The sequence below is a fragment of the Monodon monoceros genome, unplaced genomic scaffold, assembly GCF_005190385.1.
Source record: "Monodon monoceros isolate NGI ecotype Baffin Bay Population unplaced genomic scaffold, NGI_Narwhal_1 Super_Scaffold_14, whole genome shotgun sequence".
NCBI lineage: Eukaryota > Metazoa > Chordata > Mammalia > Artiodactyla > Monodontidae > Monodon > Monodon monoceros.
The window spans coordinates 5541110-5553939 of NW_021703770.1; the positions used below are offsets into that span (position 1 = coordinate 5541110).

The 12830-nt window shown below is 39.0% G+C and overlaps 1 protein-coding gene across 13 annotated transcripts in view; it reads left to right on the forward strand.

The window, feature by feature from the left end:
• The first annotated feature begins 99 nt into the window (after positions 1-99).
• ZFAT (zinc finger and AT-hook domain containing) overlaps positions 100-12830 on the forward strand; it is a 481085-nt gene continuing 468354 nt past the window's right edge. For all 13 annotated transcript variants that reach the window (XR_003793519.1, XM_029222687.1, XM_029222683.1 and 10 more), the window contains exon 1: positions 100-193. The gene's annotated coding sequence lies outside the window, so the exon portion shown is untranslated. The remainder of the gene's footprint in view (positions 194-12830) is intronic.

The following is a 12830-nucleotide window of genomic DNA, read 5'->3' on the forward strand; positions in this document are numbered from 1 at the left end:
CCCCCCGGCGCTCCGGGCGCGCGTCGGGCCCGGGGCGCGCGCCGGCCGGAGCGGGAGAGGGAGCGGGAGCCGGAGCGGGAGCGGGATTGGGAGCGAGAGCGGGAGGGACGGTGGGGGCCGCGGCGGGCGGCCCGGCGGCCTCCTCGCGCGACCCCGGAGCCCCTCGCCCGGCCCCTCGGCTGGAGCCCGCCAGGTGAGTGCGGTGGGGGGAGAGGGTGTCAGGAGCGGACAGGGCACCCGGCGAGCTCAGCCCCCCTGTCTGACCCCTTCCGGGGGCGCTGACAGGCGCGCGGGACCCGGCCTCTGGGGGGCGTCGCGGGGTCAGCCTGTCTGGGGGCCCCTTTTGGCGCCCCCTGACCCTCGGGGTCGGCCCCCGGATTGATGGGGGCTCGGGACTCAGGGGAGTGCAGCCTCCGGGCAGGAGTTGACTGGGCGACCGGGCCGTGGGACAGGCGACGGGAGGCAGGTGGGCCCCTGTCTGGGGCTTGGTAAAGTGCGGGGAGGGGGCGAGGGGCCCGGCCAGGTGCGCGCGGGGGGCCCGCTGGAAGCGCTCAGGAAATGTTTGCTGGGAGTTGGGAGAAACTCTGCCCTGGGGACCGAGGCGCCTTGCTTTTGCCCGGGCCAGCGAAAGTGGCGGATTTTACAGCAAAACTCGGGGGGAAGCCTTGCTGGACCGGACGAAAGCGAGAGGGACTCGGAGGACCCGCCTGGATGGGGACCAGAGACGAACAGATCTGCCTGTGGGTAGCACTAGGGCATGATGTGTGGACGTTGCCATGCCAATGTTTGATGTTTGTTGCTTATGGTTATTTTAGGACTAAATGATATTTTTTTAAAAAAAGTTATTACTAGGGAGAGAGGGAACTGCTTGAATGGTCATGAGTTCTTCCCTGTGTGTTCAGGAAATGGGTTAATCTTTCACATCACCACCACCACCCCCAACTGAATCTATGCCCAGTGGACTTTAAAAATAATAAATACAAAACTCTAAAGCCCCGAAACGAGGTAATGTTTTTCTGATGAGTTTCAGGTGTCAGGCCCCTGGTTGTGTGAGAGAGAAATAGAAGCAGGACAGCGAAGTACTTGATATGCTCAAGCAGTCGTCTTTTTGTCATAAACTTTGGAGCCCATCAAAGTGGAGTTTAGTTGTAACTGCCAGGGTTAAGTAATCACATTGACCCAGTGCCGCCCACCAATCAGGAGCTTCCCTGAAAGTAACTTGGAAGACTGCTGTCAGCCCAGTTCTCTGCTGATTGTGAATACCCAGTGCTTCTGCTGACTTCTTTCCCCTCTTTAGTTTTCTACTATTATAATGCATGCAACCTGTTTACCAAACGTTGGAATGAATTATCCGTAGCTGAATTGCTCTCCTCTAAGTCACTTTTAAACTTTCAGGTGCTACCTCTGACGTATGTTTGTTTCATATTTGAAAGTTGTTTGGAAATTTGAAATATAGTAATTTCACATGATAAGGATTTTTTGCGTATAAGTCCAGCTTAAACAGATTATACCAAGTGGGTAATGTGTTTCAGAGTTTAAATCTCATCCAAGAAAACTTCTGGTTTGTGAAAGGTTGGGGATCGTGACAGCTGAGGAAATGTCGGAAGGAATCTTTGGTAAAGAATGAGGGAACACCGGGACACCTGGTGAATTTCACATTAACTGGCAGGCTCAGCATATACAAATTTACTTCTTACCTGAGCATTTCTGATATGCGGGTGCTTCTTCGGTTGTTTATGGACCTTTGGTTATTCGTCTTTTTTCAAGAAGTTCTGTCAGCAGAGACTCTCACTTTGAAATTGAGTCGTTGTAGCATGTAGCCAGGGTACCAAAGGTTTTCAGTACAAGACGTAAGGGAGGATTTTTCAGTTTGGTATCTTGTTAATGCTTTCTGTGCAGCAATTTTTGTACCTGGTTCTGTGCTGTGATGCCCCTTTTAACGTCTGGCTCCTGTGGCTGTTGCTGACATATGTCTATATACAATTCTGTAATGGGATTCTTGAATGTTAACCACTTAGAACATCATTTCCTTTCCTGTACTATATAAATACATTTTTATTTTTATTTCTCTTCCTTCTCTCTTTTTAAAGGGAACTGTAGAACTGGGCAAATCAGCACTTACTCAGCATACCCCCCTCCTGTATGTCTCGTTGACCTTGGTGCCATTGTGGAGGTCATGTGTTCATGGAGATAAACAGTTCCTGAACAGTTTCCTCCAGGTGACAAAGGCACGTGGGAAAGTGATTTAAGAAGTGCATATCTTGATTTTTTAAAAAATCATTTTAGTTCGGCATTTATTGTGATCATTGCCAAAAATAATTTGTTGACCTATCTTTGGGAGTACATACATTTCTATTTTACATTAAAAAATCACTTATTTTCTTTTTTCGACTTTCCTAGTGTTGTATATTCTACTACAGATGAACAGCTGGTTTTTTGGGTGACATTTTTGAAACTTGGGAAAGAGAGAGGGCAGTAATGCTGGGATGTATTTAGCCCAAGAAAGCAGTTATGCTCCACTTCAAGAACTTTGATATTTACAAGTACAAGATTACAAAACAAGTAGTGGTTAGTTATGTTATATGAGACTTCTAAAATTTACAAAAAGGATTCACTAAAAGGTGCCTTCAAATAATTAATCCCTTTTATGTGGTACTTATCAAATGTGATTTGATTTATGAAAAGTCAGTTGTCGTACAACAATTTAAGAACAGATTTTTGGGGATGTCCCTGCCCGTGCAGTGGTTGGATCCCTGGTCGGTGAGCTAAGATCCCTCATGCTGTGCAGTATAGCAAAAAACAAAGAACAAAGAACATTTTTTGCATAATGTTAAGATTCATCAGTGTGTTCCTTGAATTATCCGTTTCCCCAAAGTGTTTGGGGGCAAAGTTAATATTTATGGGCTTGCTAAATTCAAAGTTGTGCCACTTATATGCTACCTATTAAGGTTTTAACTGAATGGAAAAATTGCCATGTGATCTAGAGTTGTACCATTTAGAGTACATCGAAACCAAATTAGAATGTCAAAATTTTATGGTCAGGTTTGTCTGGAATCCTATCCAAGGTAGTTTAATTAGTAAGGTATCAAAAGCAGCTTGTTGTAAGACGCTCTCACTAGGACGGTGGTGCTGCAACATAGGCCAACAAGTGGTAATACCCAGACTTCAGCAAAGTCAAAATAAATAGATTTGGTCTACAGTCCACATGCAGTGAAAACCATCACCTTGAATTTTTCTCTAGGTGCAAATTATTCTTCAGAATTAAAGGCTTGATTTTCCTAAGCTGTAATTGTGTTTGGGTCACTTGTGAAAAATCTATTTTGATAAAAGAAAAGCTGCATACTCTAACTTTCAAGGGAGCTTTTTTCTCTCTTTGTTAGTGCAGTTGGGTTTATTTGAAATCACAGGAGATATTGAATGAAGTACTTGGAGAGTTTTCATTCTGAAATCATTTTACTTTGATGACTTTGAAAAAAGGAATGTGAGTTAATATGAGTAGAACTTGCTTATGAGTTAGCTCAAACTTTATGGTGGGATAAGGGGGAAAGGGAGGAACTGGACACAAACTTAATTAAGGATAATCAATCAAATTTACTTTGCTCTATGCTATTCATGCCTGGCTGTGTAAGAGTGACACCCTTCCTCCCCAATTTTAGAGGAGTCTTATTCCTAGAGAAGGGATTTAAGGGTTAAGAGCTAAGCACGTGAGTATATGTGTTCAGAGTATCTTTTGAGCACTTTAATAGTTTTTTGTTCTTGTGCATGAGACAGAAAGCAAGAAATTATTTTCATGTTGAATATGGGTTGAGAGCACAACTTTCGGATAACAGGCACAGTTTTATTGCTCTTAACATAATTGAATATTATAAAAATTAAGGGAACAGCTAGAATGATGCCATTGATTTTTTTTTTAGTATAGGCTGTTAGTTCCTCTATTGAACAAATGAGTAAAAATGAAGACTGCGGCTTCCCTGGTGGTGCAGTGGTTGAGAATCTGCCTGCCAATGCAGGGGACATGGGTTCGAGCCCTGGTCTGGGAAGATCCCACATGCCGCGGAGCAACTAGGCCCGTGAGCCACAACTACTGAGCCTGAGCATCTGGAGCTTGTGCTCCGCAACAGGAGAGGCCGCGGTAGTGAGAGGCCCGCGCACCGCGATGAAGAGTGGCCCCCGCTCGCTGCAACTAGAGAGAGCCCTCACACAGAAACGAAGACCCAAAACAGCCAAAAATAAATAAATATTTAAAAAAAACAAAAAACAGTTATTCCTTTAAAAAAAAATGAAGATTGAAGTTGTGATGTTAAAAGAAATGTTTTCAAGTTTTTTTTCGTTTTTTGTTTTTTTTAATTTCAAAGAACTGTCTCAAAGAATTACTAATTTAGAGCATAGGTAAAAATTTCATTAGTTGGATTTATCATTACTGAGGGAATGTAATTTAAAATTTTTTTAAATACATGCAAAAAAAATAAGTAGACTACTGTATTTCAAAATATTTGTGCCAAGATCTGTGAGAACAGAAATAATGATTAGAAATTTTAATTGGAACTTAAGGCTGATTTATGTTCTTTATTATTTAACCCAGTGTCACTTTCAAATGTCATTTACTTTTTCTTTTCTATAAAATGCAATCAGTAGTGCAACATACTTTATGTAAAATTGGATTTTTAAATAATATTTGGTAGACTTCTTAAGCATAAAACATTACCTAATACTAATAAGTATGTTTAAGTCCACTATATAGGATTTTTTAAAGTTTTTAGACTTTGTAACCTGCAGAACTTTGGGCAAAAATTTTAGAAATAAGAAAGGCTGAGCTCAGAATTTTAGTCATAGATGGTCCTGTAAATTGCATTTTCCTCATTGGCCTTAAAGGGTTTTCTTTCACTGTTACGTATTTATATTTTGCAGACTCCAGTCACACTGGTTTTTAGTGTCATATCATCTTATCTACAGCATCAAAGTTCTTTTTTAAAACTGTCCTCTTTATTTTCTCCCAGCTGCTCCATCTGGGAGACTGTTTGAATCTCAGTTACTGAGGGTGGTTTAATCAGAAGTTATTCTTAACAGAAAGGTTAGTGCAGTTTTCACAAGCTAGGGAAAAATACAGATTTATCTTAAGATAATTTATGAGCTTCTTTGTATTAAGGCAATGGCAATTTAACATTGTATATAATTTAATATTTCTAACTATTATTAGTATTTGTTCTAAGTTAACTTTACTTGAGGTGTTGTTAAAATCAGCATAGTGGTTGTACAGTCTATTTAAAAAATATCTATTTGCAGAATATTTTTCAAAAAAACTTGCCCTTAAGTGGAAAAGACATGGAAATTTTACTCTGAAACCTTCTACTTGAATATATATCAGTAGTTAAACGTGTATAGTTAAATGTTTGATATTGGGTATTGTTTTGATAGTTACATATGAGGACTCTTTGTACGTTTTTGTAGGATTACTTTCAAGTATATTTTTATTTATAAAAAGCTTTTGTTTATAAGTCAGTTTGTTCTTAATGATTATTTGAGAATCCTCAGACTTTTATATTTGAAAGAAATATAAATGAGTAACTTATTAAGCTGCTTCCCTAAACTGCATGTGATAAAATTAATTTTACTATAATGAAGAGAGTTACCTTCATCCCAAACAAATTTATAGCAGAATAGTTGGCTGTTTCTGCAAATTTAGGGGGTGTAGAGTGTGCCCCGAAATGATGCATTGAATACTAAGTTTTGGGCTGAGTTTGCTGTATCATACGGAGAAGGTATTTTCCTTATAGTAATATTTACATTGTTTCTGTTTAAGGACCATTTCTTAAACATGTCTGTAAGTGAATATATTGTACATGTTGGTCGAATGATATATTGAAGAATTTAATTTGTATCCTGTGCCTGTCTCCCCTCTTCCTCCTTTTTATAACTGTCACTGGTTGGCTTTGAACCACATGCTATGAGAGAACTTTTAACGCATGATAAGAGTGGCCCAGGGTGGTTGTTGGTATCTTATGTGATAGAGAAAAGTGAGATTGTTCTTTAACTTTCTTTTAATATGTGTTAAACATTGTTTTGAACATTTGTTTTTAATCCGTCTGTTTTTAAGCGAATGATACTTTAAAAATGCTTCAGACTGTGTAAGTGGTTATGTTCCGCACAGTGGGAAAGGAGAAGGGTAGAGGGAAGGATTATAGGGATTTGATTAAGTTGTATGAAGTGAATATAATCGTTTTGATATAAAACATGTTAAATTAATCATTATATACCTTTTCCATAGAATGGTAATCTTGCTTTTTTTATTAGCGCATCTCACTGTGAAGAATCAAGACTAGTGAACTGCAGGAGAGTCATATGCATATCTTTAACCAGTTTTACATGTTATTGCTGGGGACATATTAGATGGCTATGAGGAAGATAAGCAGTTTCACACTGAAGGTCATTTTCAGAGATCTTATTTAGAGCTCCAAATTCTGTAAGGTGGCAGAACAGATTCTCAAGGGATAGATGGGGAAGATCTTCAGGTACAAAGTCATTGTTAAGAAAACAAGTATACCAATCTTTAAAAAATTACTTAATACCAATTACAATCATATATCCTATATTTTCCAGCACTGTACCAGTTTTGAATATTCTGTGGCCATAAATACACTAGTATTTGTCCACCCATAAATCCTAACTTTTAGGTTAGAAAATGTAGTCACTTAAATTATAGCTTAACTCATAAGTGAAAAAGCTGATTATCTTCCTTTTTCTATATTATAACTTTTGTCATTGATTTTGAAGGCCTAGTACTATTTGCTTAGTTCTATGTATTCCTAGTTCTATGATTGAAGAGAAACTATGAGAATGAATCCTGGCACCTGAGAAGTTAGAATCACATTGGGAGAGGCATAAAGTAAATAAAACGCAACTGTGTGGCTATATTAATTCTTCCTTTGAAAAGCAGTGGTTTTGAAACTATTCTGTGAAGGGTTCATTCCAAGCATATTCATTCCAATTTCTACCAGTGCAGTTTTACGTTGATAATTTTTTTTTTTTTTTTGCGTCACGCGGGCCTCTCACTGTTGTGGCCTCTCCCGTTGCAGAGCACAGGCTCCGGACGCGCAGGCTCAGCGGCCGTGGCTCACGGGCCCAGCCGCTCCGCGGCATGTGGGATCTTCCCGGACCTGGCCACGAACCCGCGTCCCCTGCATCGGCAGGCGGACTCTCAACCACTGCGCCACCAGGGAAGCCCTACGTTGATCAATTTTAAGTGTGGATGTTTGCATAAGATTTCATGAAATCAGGGTACTGTTGTTTAAAATAAAAAGTGTGTTAACCACTTTTGTTAGCATATTTGATCTTATCAGTGTCCCGCTTAAATCCTTGAGATGCTTGAGTCTTTTTATATTATGACTTACAAGACTTCTTTATCTAGCTCCAGCTTCATCCTTCATCTCTTATCACTTTTCCCTTGCTTTCCTTCTAAACTTTGCATTGTAGTCCTACTTAAACAGCTTGACATTCCCCACGAGGAAAATGTTCTTTTACATTTCCATGCCTTTGCACATGGAACTGCCCTCATCCTTGTCATGCTGGGGGAACTCTCTTCCCTTGGAACCTTGGTCATCACTCCATAAAAGCACTTGCTTCATTGTTTTGTAACTGTGGCCTCCCTTGAGAGCAGAAACCATCTCATTTATCTTTGTATCCATACTACTTGGTGTTCATTAAGTATTCAAATGTCTGTTGAATAATTGTATTCAGTACTTGAGAAGTAGAAGAATTACTTTAATGCACACTCATATGAATAAAACATCACAGATCTAGTCTATGCAAAGTACTTTTAGTGACATATTGTCGGGCACAATGCTAAGTGTATAAGAGGTACCCAGTTGCACTCATCAGGAAGTATAATAAAGCCAAAAGATAGATTATATGGAAAATTAGATTAGGTTAGGTACTAGTGGTTTAAATGAAGTAATGTATTGGATTCGGTCATCTAATCCTAAAAGTTGGTTGTGGAAGCATTTTAATAATAATTCTATGCAGTCTTGAAAAAATTTCTTTATATGTGATTAATGTTAATAGACTCAAAAAAAAAAAAAAAAAGACTCAAAAAGACCTTCAAATGTCAAAGTATACCATAGTGATACCTACCCATAAAGGTTAAAGAATGAGCCCTGGAGCTGTCCTGCCTGAATTCCAGTCCCTTTCCTGCCTGTCAATAGCTGTGTGATTTGTGCAAGTTATCTGACTAGTCTGTGCCTCCTTTTTCTTTTTTTATTTCTTTCTTTCTTTTTTTGAATTTTATCTTGTTTATTTTTTATACAGCAAATTCTTACTAGTTATCTATTTTATACACATCAGTGTATACATGTCAATCCCAATCTCCCAGTTCATCACACCCCCACCCCCACCGCCACCCCTCACTTTCCCCACTTGGTGTCCATACATTTGTTCTCTACGTCTGTGTCTCTATTTCTGCCCTGCAAACCAGTTCACCTGTACCATTTTTCTAGGTTCCACATATATGCGTTAATATTCTATATTTGTTTTTCTCTTTCTGACTTACTTCACTCAGTATGACAGTCTCTAGGTCCATCCACATCTCTACAAATGACCCAATTTTGTTCCTTTTTATGGCTGAGTAATATTCCATTGTATGTATGTACCATATCTTCTTATGCCTCCTTTTTCTAATCCGTAAAATGAGGATACTACCTTATGTGGCTGTGATGAAGGGTAAACATAAGTTAATGTATGTTGAGCACTTAGAAGAATGCCCAACACACAGAAAACATTCAATACATATTAGCTATAATTAATTTCTAGTGGCTTCCTATATAAACAGTATTTTAGTTGTACATCATTTCCATCATTTAAAAATAATTGCTTTAATACGTAAGTATCTAATTTAAAAGAAAATTAACACTTTTAGTTAGTTACTGTATCTTTTAACTGGTAACTGGTTTATCTCCTTACTGACTCATTCTGCCATCTCCCAATGGAATGTAGACGTTTCTGTCCTTTGGATTGACATGGGAGATGCAAAACTGTGTTCTCCTGATTTCTGCAGCAGAGCATTGTGTCCCCATGACCTGTGCAATTCTCGATAGTGCCACAAAAGAGGAAGGAGAGAAGTAACAAGAACAGGAATCCAGTGACAAGTTCCTAAACAAGCCTTAACCTGTACCAAGTAAGTCCTAAACTTTCATAAATCTTGGTAGAGGATAGGTGTTGAACTTTTCTCCTTTACGTTTTTGGCTTGGAAGAATAAATTTTTAAAAATCTGAATTTACATATATTCTGGAAAAGCACATACAGATTTACTTTAATAAGTCAATGAACCCGGTTTTTGAGCTCAATTTTTACACACGTACCTGTAGGAAGGGAAGTAAGTGGGGCATTAGCATCTTGTGTCAGTACTCTGAAAATCCCGTGTACGGCGAAATCGCGTTCAGTGTGCACTTTTAGGATGCAAAGAGGACTTTAAAGGAGAAAGAAATTTGTATTCCAAGATACTTTGTAAAGAGTGGTTATTCACTTCTTAGTATAACAAGAACATAATATCCAGTATATCCTTACAGACTACTATTACTGTCTCTCTTGTGTAACGATTAAAATATAATGAAAAGTTCATTAGGTTATTTTTTTTTAATATTTCATTAAAGAAAGGAATTTAACAGACAATTTTGAGTGTTTACTATGCTGTGAGTGATGTGAAGCTGAGGGGCCAGGATACAAAGATGAGTCGGACATTTATCTTTACTACTTAGGACCTATTAGAGAGACCAGAGTATGCAGAGAATACTTGGGAATTGAAAGCTGGGAATGAGACTGGAAAAGTGCTGGATGTTGAATAGATTAAGGAAACAAAATAAGATATTAACGAGGGACCATTTTTAAATGACAGTGGTGTTCTGTGTAATAGCCTGCCGTGAGATTGAATGATTATACAAGGTGATCGATAACGCTAGTACTGTCTTGCAACAAGAGCACTAGTTTAATGTTAGCAAATTTTTGCTTAAGTGCCATTGTAGGAACTTCTAAAAAATCTTTTGCACCTCCGTGAAAATGATAGGAGTTATGTCATGCAAGGAAAACCAACTTCCAGAATAAATACAATTTTGACTAAGCCTATTTTCTCTGTACAGACCTAGACACTGTGTCTATGTTTAATGTTATCTAGGCTTGAAATTTCATTTCCTTTCAACAGCATGCCTTTCTGTGTTTGTCAGGCCAAACAACTTCTTGTTTTGCTACTTAACCTCAGTTCTTGTTCTTTGTTGCTGTTATTAGTAGTATTAATAGTATTATTATTTAATCAGAAAAGAGAAATACTGTTTGGACGTTTTCAAATGCCTCAAAAATATTTGGTTCCATAGGGGAGTGAGTAAGGTTTGTACGACTCCCACCCAATTCAGTTTCCTCAGTAGCATCTGTAACCGTGTTATCATCCACCCTTCCTTGTTTTAGGTTTCTAAGTGTCAGAAATAACTTCTCATTGAGCTTGATCTGTTTCCTCTCTTAACTTTCACTTACTGGTCCTTGGCAGTCTAGCGCAATATATTTGAAACTTATTCTTCTTATACCCAGTTAACTCTTAAGGTGTTTGAAAATGACTGTTAAATCCTACTCTTCTTTTTGCCACACTAAGGGAAAAAAAGCCCTAATTCTCGAACCATATGCACATGACATGGTTTACAGACCTTTTTCATGCACATTGCTAAACTCATGACGAAGTCTGTTTGTCAGTATACCTCTTAAAATACGGTGGCCAGAACTGACTGGCTGCTTCAGATGTGAGCTGCCCATTGCTGAATACAATGAAGCTATTATCTGGATACTCTCCTTCTATTAATGCAGCCTGAAATTTGCATTACATTTTTTGGCAGCAACATTACCCTTTGATCATATTTAGCTTATGGTCAACTAAAACATTGTCTCTTTTTCATGTGAACTGCTTTAAGTCTAATTTTTCTTATTCTTTACTTGCCAGTTGATGCTTTGAAAATAAATGCAGGATATTATGTAGTGCGTTACTTTACTATAGAAGTTTAAATGAGTTTATTTTTTATCAAATTTCATCCCATTTGACTATCTGGAGAAGTAACATCTGTGTAAAAGAGCACAGTTTTCGTGGTGCTTTTTCTCATGTATTTTTATTTAATCTTTACAACAACCATCCCAGAATCAGAAGAGAAAAATGGCTTTCCGCTAAGTCAGGAATTGGCAGACATAGTACTTGGTCGCAGGTTTTTTTGATTCCAGATCCCATGCTCATCTTATCCCTGTTCACTTAGTAAGGATTTAGCGTGTCCTCTGCCATGTGGCGGGCACCGTGCGGCGCTGATGCGTCAGTGAGCGAGACAGATTACAGTCTCTGCCCAGTGGTATTTATGGCCTGGCATATAAATAATTACTGCCAGTTACTGAGCACCTTCTATTACGAAGGCACTGTGGTAGATTGTATGATTGTTCACAGTATTTGTTGCCTCTCTACCAGGGTCCTTTCTGTCGGAGGATTGTCTTTCCTACTCTGCTGACATCAGGTTTGGACACTTGGCTTTCCTAGACTGATAAAATGTTGGAGGAAGTGATGTGTCCCATGTTTGAGCAGATGTTTTAAATTCCATCTTGTGGTGCTGCCGGTAGCTCTTTTCCTTCTGTCATGGAACCAGCCTGCCTTAGCTGGGGCTGGTCCCAGAACGATGGAGCCTTCCGATTGGGTTCCAGAATGATGGAGCAGAGCTGAAGCCAATCCACGATTGACATTTAATGTAAGTGAGAAATAAACCCTTGTGTTGTAGGCACCATGATTTTGGAGCTATTTGTTAGCATAGCATAATATAGCCCAAGCAGACCGTGATACTGACATTATTCAAGGTGCTACATGAAGATAAATATATGAAGATAAATAGGACTTAGGCCTTGATCTCAAGGAGTGTGCCGTCTTGGTGGGTGCATTAAATTTCCATCAGTTATTGTATTTGAGGAAGAGGAGAGTATGTGTATGAAAAGGTCTTCGAGTTGAGGATCTTTCCTGACTCCACTTCACCCCTAGGCTGAATTTAGTCAATATGTTTTAAATCATGGGTCTAAGGTCCAGCTACTCACTGTCAGAACTTCTCATCCAAAATTTGATAAGCATGTTTTCTGTGTCCTCATTCAAATCATCTTTTTAAAATCGAATGTTTAAGAGGATGGGCTTCTGCAGAATAGTTGTTAGAAACTTCCTTCATAAATCTTATTAATTAGCATTCACTAGGTAACCAAGAATCTGCCTAGCTGAACTATTTCTCCAACATACCCAGAAAAATATCATGAGATCCTAGGTGCTATTTGAATTTTATTTGTTAGCATTCAGATTTTCCATTGCCACAGCTGTGTGCACCTCGCTTTGCATGGGTTTTTAGAGACGAAGCCCAGGATGGGATTCTGTGAGGAATTTCCTTGCCCTGAGAAGCTAAGGACTGCATGGCCAGGGTCCTGGGAGCTCTTGAAACCTTTGAAATAATTACATGCAAAATTTTCTGTAAATATACATTGTTCTGAGCTATAGCTTTCATCAAATAATCAAAGAGAATTATGACTCCCATGGAAGGTTGCAAACCGTGTTGTGGAGTGACCATACAAGTCGAACGAGGATCGGGAGAGCGCTAGTGTTTAAGGGACAGGTGGAACCGGAACCCAGAAAGAAGTCCCAGAAGGGTGAATTAGAAAGGGTTGAGGGCCAGGAGCAAATAAATGTTGTAGAAGTTCCTTATTAATCAGGTTTTTAAAACTCTGTTCTAGAATTTTTTTTTTTTTAAGGAGATGTTGGGGGTAGGAGTTTATTAATTAATTTATTTACTTTTGAC